The sequence below is a fragment of the Cucumis melo genome, chromosome 9 (assembly GCF_025177605.1).
Source record: "Cucumis melo cultivar AY chromosome 9, USDA_Cmelo_AY_1.0, whole genome shotgun sequence".
In the NCBI taxonomy this organism is placed as follows: Eukaryota; Viridiplantae; Streptophyta; class Magnoliopsida; order Cucurbitales; family Cucurbitaceae; genus Cucumis; species Cucumis melo.
This window is the reverse complement of record NC_066865.1, coordinates 15,662,999-15,669,328: the sequence shown is the minus strand read 5'-3', so window position 1 is coordinate 15,669,328 and position 6,330 is coordinate 15,662,999. Positions and strand designations below refer to the sequence as shown.

The 6,330-nt window shown below is 32.2% G+C and overlaps 1 long non-coding RNA gene across 1 annotated transcript; it reads right to left on the bottom strand.

Annotated features, from left to right (window-relative positions):
- Window positions 1–1,746: 1,746 nt before the first annotated feature.
- Window positions 1,747–2,950, bottom strand: LOC127151029 (uncharacterized). Its single transcript, XR_007823709.1, has 2 exons — window positions 2,683–2,950; window positions 1,747–2,038 (listed from the first exon to the last, which is right to left on the bottom strand). It is a non-coding gene; the product is annotated as an uncharacterized LOC127151029 (long non-coding RNA).
- Between the last annotated feature and the right edge of the window lie 3,380 nt (window positions 2,951–6,330).

The following is a 6,330-nucleotide window of genomic DNA, read 5'->3' as shown; positions in this document are numbered from 1 at the left end:
TTCTACTCCTCCTACTTTTGCCACATAAAATCCTCGATACCGTCTTGCAACATGCCAGCTTTACTTTTTTGTCTTCGAGGCGCTCCATTACGCTAAAACATTTCTCAACCAAGTTCACCCTCCTTTCCACATCAGCTGGATTCATGGTTCCTTCCAAGGTCATAGCTCCCAACGCCTTCAATCTTTCAATACTAAATTGATTTTCTGACTTACTTAATGTTTGTACAACTCTCTCAAGCAGTGCTTCTTCTCTTTCTTTTCCTGCATCTTGATTTACCAAGTGTGCTTCTGTGTTCATAGTGGGCTTGATAATAGTCTATGATCTAGTATGTCCTCTTCCTATCTTCGACATAGTGTATCTTGCTTTTATAACAAGATAACTACAAAATCTTAGTTCAACTTGTGTACCAATGCTTACGAATTCACACCCTTACAACTAACAAGAACTCTATTCCAAAAGGTTAACATTTCATATTACAAGGTTTACCATAATAAAGTATTCAAAATATACGGCTAAAAATGGTTTAGCATGATAAGAAAATTATGCATGCAAAGTTAGCTCTCCCATGTTAGAATCATAAGGCCGAAATTAGCTCTCGCACGCTAGAATCATGCGGCCGAAGTTAGCTCTCGGATGTTAGAATCATGTGACCAAAATCAGCTCTCATAGGACAATTCATGCGGCCAAAATTAGTTCTCGCATGATAATTCATGCGGCCAAAATCAGCTCTCACACAGTTAAAGAGTCATGCGGTTAGATTCAGCCCTCGTGTATTTAGCACTTGTTATAATGGCAACCGTTATGCAATCAATCACTTAGTATAGTAACTCACACGTGAGGTCACACTGCCAGACTACTAAAAATAATTTACCAAGAGTTCCTTCCTTGCGAACCAAGTTCTACCTGATTTAGACTCTTATCTTCCTCTTCTTAAGAGAAATCATGCTCTAAGCTTTCTAGGTTATCTAAAACCATGTTTTGATGCCACTTGGTATTAAACTACTTCATCTTGACTTAAACCCTTTCTCTTCTTTCTCCAAGAACATATACTCTGATAAATCTTGACTTGACTTCTACTCTTCCTTCCCCTAAGAAACTTATGCTTTGATACCACCTGTGGTGCCTCGCCCCAAACGCCTAGTCTTAGTGTCAAAGCATGCTTCTTCCTCACCAACAAAACTCATCGCATCGCTTACTTTAACGCGATAACACTTAGGCTCAAACACTTCTCTTTGCATTGCCTTTTCTTCCATCGCATCCCTTTTCGCAGAACACCTTTTATCTACACTTAATCATCATAATCCTTCTCAATGGGGCTCCTCTTCAAAGGGACTCTTTTCAGTTATGGGCCTCACAGTTCCAAAATCGAATTTCTACCTCTCTCAAGTTCTTTGAAGTGCTTTTCCTCATGTTTATAAAGCCTTTTAGGTACATATGTTTTATCTCACACACATCTTGCACATATCTGGCACATATCTCACACATTCAAACTCTTACTATGCGCTTCAAAATCTAATTTCTACATCTCTTATGTTTTTAGTTACAAATTTTTATCTTGCAAGCAACAAAATATCAGTAAATAATTCTTTAAAATACACAAAAATCAATAAACATTTTATTGTAAAAGATGTATAACAACTTTTCTTTCTTAGTCTACTCATACCAAATTTTGGCAACTAAGATCAATTTACAAATTAAAAAAATTAATAAAAAAAAATTAAAAACTCATAAGAAAAAAAATAGTAGAAATCAAAGAATAGTTTTTACACATAGAACAATTTCCAAAAAAAAATCAACAAAGAACAATTCACTACAATGGTTGAAGTTTGAGAAAATTTTCTAATATGTAAGGAAAAATATTGCTCACTGCCATCCTAGTCTCCATTGGTACTGTTATCCACCGTCTGATCATGTTGTCATCATTTGATGGAAGCACTTTTCATCGTTGTTGCTGAGTAGTCGTGCACAAGGGGTATGTTTGTGTAAAATCACCATAACTCACCTAAAATGAGTATAGAATTTTTTTTCCATACTCCACTATATAACGAACAAAAATTCAAACATAGGTCATCCTTAAATTATTATGAGATTTTCGACATGAATATCCATACACCTTCAAATTACAAGACAATCAACTTATTGTTGAATAAACTAGATCTAATACCTCAACAACAACAATCAAATCAGCCAACGAAGAGCAGTAAAAAAGCAAAAACAATAACACCCAAATCAACCATAATCATATGCAAAAAAGAAATCATCAAGCAAGTCATGACAACAAATTCTCAAAGAATATCAACCTCGATTGATTAAAACAAGAGTTAAGGTTTCTAATGGAAGCAAATTTTGGAAATCAAATGAAAACCACCATTAAAATTGCAATTTACTATCATAAGCAAACAATATTTATTTGTTGGTAAGTATGCATAATTTGCCATTTAGCAATTCAAAAAATGACAGAAACATCTAAATGAGACAATCTAACTCTTAAAGAACTTTTTTTTAAAAAAAAAAAGATCCAGATATAGAAAACGATGGAATCATCAAATGAAAAAAATTTTATCATAAAATTTGACAAAAAATCTAGATGTAGACAACGAATCAAAAATCAATAAACAAGATTTTCATACCAACTAAAAATTTATCACGTACTAAGAAGTTCATAACCAAACGAAAGTCACCTTGCCATGTTGTTCGAACTCCTTCACCACATTACACCGCCTTTGTTCGTTTTCCTTCGCCTTTCGTTTGAAGATGTTGTGGAAGAACAAGAGAGATAGAGAGAAGATCACATAGAAGTGGGGAGGGGAAGAATGTGGGCAACAATGAGGAGGGGACGAAGATTGCATAAAATTGGGGAAGGGAACAACAGTCAACGTCCAAGCCTCTTGTTTACCGTCTACCAAAGAAAAAATAGAGAGGAGGACAAGAATGATGGCAAGAATGGGAAGCACGAAATTAGAGGGAAAGAATAAGAAGCATAAAATTATGATTTTTTAAGAGGTAGTTTTGGCATACACCCAAAAATGCCTAAAATAGATGTCTGGCGTACAGGCATGGGCCACAGGCCTAAGGCGTGATGCATGGTCGCTCGCTAGCCTCGTTGTCGCACGCCATGTGTGCCTAATGCAGCATGCATGGAATGTCTTAAGCACCCCCAAGGCACTTCATGTGTAGCCCCACCCCGATGCTCGGCTACTCAGTGCAATGCCTAGAAGTTGGGTTTTCGGTCAGAAACATAACTTGAATTTTGAGCTTAATAACTTAAAATCTAAAACTCAAACGACAACACTTCCTTCTATAAAGTTGCTTAGAAGTGTCTTAAGTATCTTGCCCCCAAATTTTAGCTAAAAAATTCTAGAAATGCATCATATAACCTCCAAAAAGTGAACATTGCTCAAAGCTATCCAAGAAATGACGTTTGGTGCTTTAACTCCGATGTTAGCCTTCCTCCTCAACTCTTTTTGGTCAAGTAGCCTCACCCTTAAAACTAGACACAATTTAAGAGATTTTTCAAGTGGAAACAAGAAAATGGCACAAGTGAATTTGATGCTCTTTTTTTCAAAGTTCACTATTTATAGAAGAGGTTGCATGGTTTGAAGTTAACACCTCGTACTTACACTTTCCACCTCAAGCTTGCATGGCATGGCCTTGACACCACCTACTAACCTCTTTACACCCCATCCTTGCATGAACCAAAGGTCTTGCATGCCATACACTTTCTACTAAATTACAACAAATTTTTCTTGTCATGACATGCCTTGCTTCCAAGTCTGTTTTTTTTTTTTACAAATCTTCCTTTCTTTTTAATTAAAGCTTTCATGACGCTCAAACATGACGTCCCTGTAATGACGTACCTTTTATAACATTTGGAATATATTACCCAAATGCTCTTCTTAACTAACTCTTGAAATAAAATTTTCTTTTAACAAAAGTCACCATACTTGTCTTAAATGGGTCTTTACATACTCTTTGATTCAGCTATAATTACTAAAAATCTTGGTACAAATTTTTTTCCAATTTTTCTTGTACTATAATCCTTAACTACTAAATTTCACTAAAGTTGACCCTCGAGTTCCTTAGAGTACTTAGAACTTTGAAGACTAATGATTACCCAAAATTCCCTAAGACTTGGGAATTGGGGTTTACATGTACACATCAAAACACAAACATTTTGTTCTTATATAAATATCCATGAAACGGTATATACAATCAAAATAAACCATAAAGGTAAGCCAAAGCTCAATAAAAAGTAATTACATGTTTGGTAAGTATTTGGCTTTTTATTTTTGAAAATTAAGCTTATAAACATCACTTTCATCTCTTGGTTATATATTTTATTGTATAGATTTTAGGAGTGTTTACTAAATGAAAGTCACATTTTGAAAATTAAAATCTCGTTTGGTACCCATTTCTTTATTGGTTTTTGGTTTGAAAATTAAGTATATTTTCTTTCAATTTCTTAATATAATTTGCATGAATTCTTAGCCAAAATCCAATATATATATATATATATATATATATATATATATATATATATATATATATATATATATATATATTTAAAAACTATTTTTTTTTTAATTTTCAAATATTGGTTTGGTTTATTTGAACTATTGGCAAAATATGGATAATAAAGGAAAAAAATTGAAGGTAAAAATAGTATCATAGATTTAATTTTCAAAAAACAAAATAATTACTAAACGAGGTCTAAAAAATTTGTTTTTCGTTTTTAAAAGTTGACTAACTTTTGAAAAACATAAAAGTGTTTGTATTGAAAATATGAAAGTCATGTGAATAAGAAATTTTAAAATAAAAAGAAAAACAAAAAATAAGAAATACCTAAATTTATTTAAGATCGGAGAAAGAGTGGATCCCATTGCTAAACACAAGTGTGAGAGAAGGTGGTTGTGAATGTGATGATCACTTTAAGAGGGTTGTCCTAAGAGAAACTAATATCACCCATTTTACTTCCAATGTTATAAGGTGGACGTGTACTCTTTTGGATTTAGTATCTTGGTTATATAGTGTACCCTCATTGTCTAGATGCAATAATTTTTAGATATACCTTTTTTCATATCCATGTCGAGGTCTTAATTTTACAAAAATATAGAAGATGATTTAAATGCGTTTTTAAAAAGATTATATAAAAATCTTGAGATTAATAAGGAAACATTCTTCACTTTTTAAACAAATTAAAACGTCTATATATCACTTATATTATATATTCACACTAATAATATTTTGTTGCTTATTTGGTATGTTTTATGATATTTTTATAATATAATAAAATGCCAAGTCACTATGTTAATGTTGAACCTATAAATATGTGAAAATATAGATGGAAATGTCAGTGTCGAGAATTTAATATCTAGATTAAATTACAACTTCAGTGTTGGTTCATGTTCATAAATGTAACAAAACACGAAAATATTTACGATCCATGTAACAAAAAGCAAAAGATCATGAAATCAGTACAATATTTTCATAAATTACAGATTTGCCCTTGAATATTGCGAACAACTTGGTCGCTTCACTTTCTTCTTCTTCTTTGCAATTTATTCATTTTCTCTCCAGATTTATGCATCCCCTCTTCCAGATTTTTTTTCTTTTATTTTTAAATGATTCGTTCTTCTGTTTAAATCTCCTATTTCATCTTCATCGTTTTCGACATGATTCTTTGAAACTACTTCATCTTCCTCATATTCAAGAATATCAAGATCATCTAAATATCATTTTGACATGATGTAAATGATCGTTTATCATTATCAACACGATCGTTTACCATTGTCATTACCATGGTCAACACGATCGTGTAAATTTGAAGCCTTTTTTTCCTCATTTAAAATGATATAAATAATCCTGTTGACATGATCTAAATGATTGCTTACCATAGTTAACACAATTATTTATCATGGTCAACACGATCGTTAGAACTGAAGCTTTTAACGATCATTTACATTGGACTATACGATCACTTTCCATAATCAAAACGATCATTTTTCATGATTAACATGATCTTTTAAATTTGAGACTTTTTTCACACACGTCATGTATCATGACCTAAACGATAGTTGATTATTCGTTTATACTATAAGGACACGATTATTTAGAAGAAGATTACTAGCTTGCGTGTGTGGCGCTAATTAATCGCGTGTTAACTGGGGCATTTTTGGTATTTCCCATTATGGGCCTGTAGATTTTTTCATTTGTAAAATTGTTCTATACAATATAAATATTTTACTGATTTGTTATGTTTTTGAAAAAAATCCTTTAGTTTTTATGATTTTAAAATTTTCAATTTAGTACTTATTTTAAATTGAAAATTG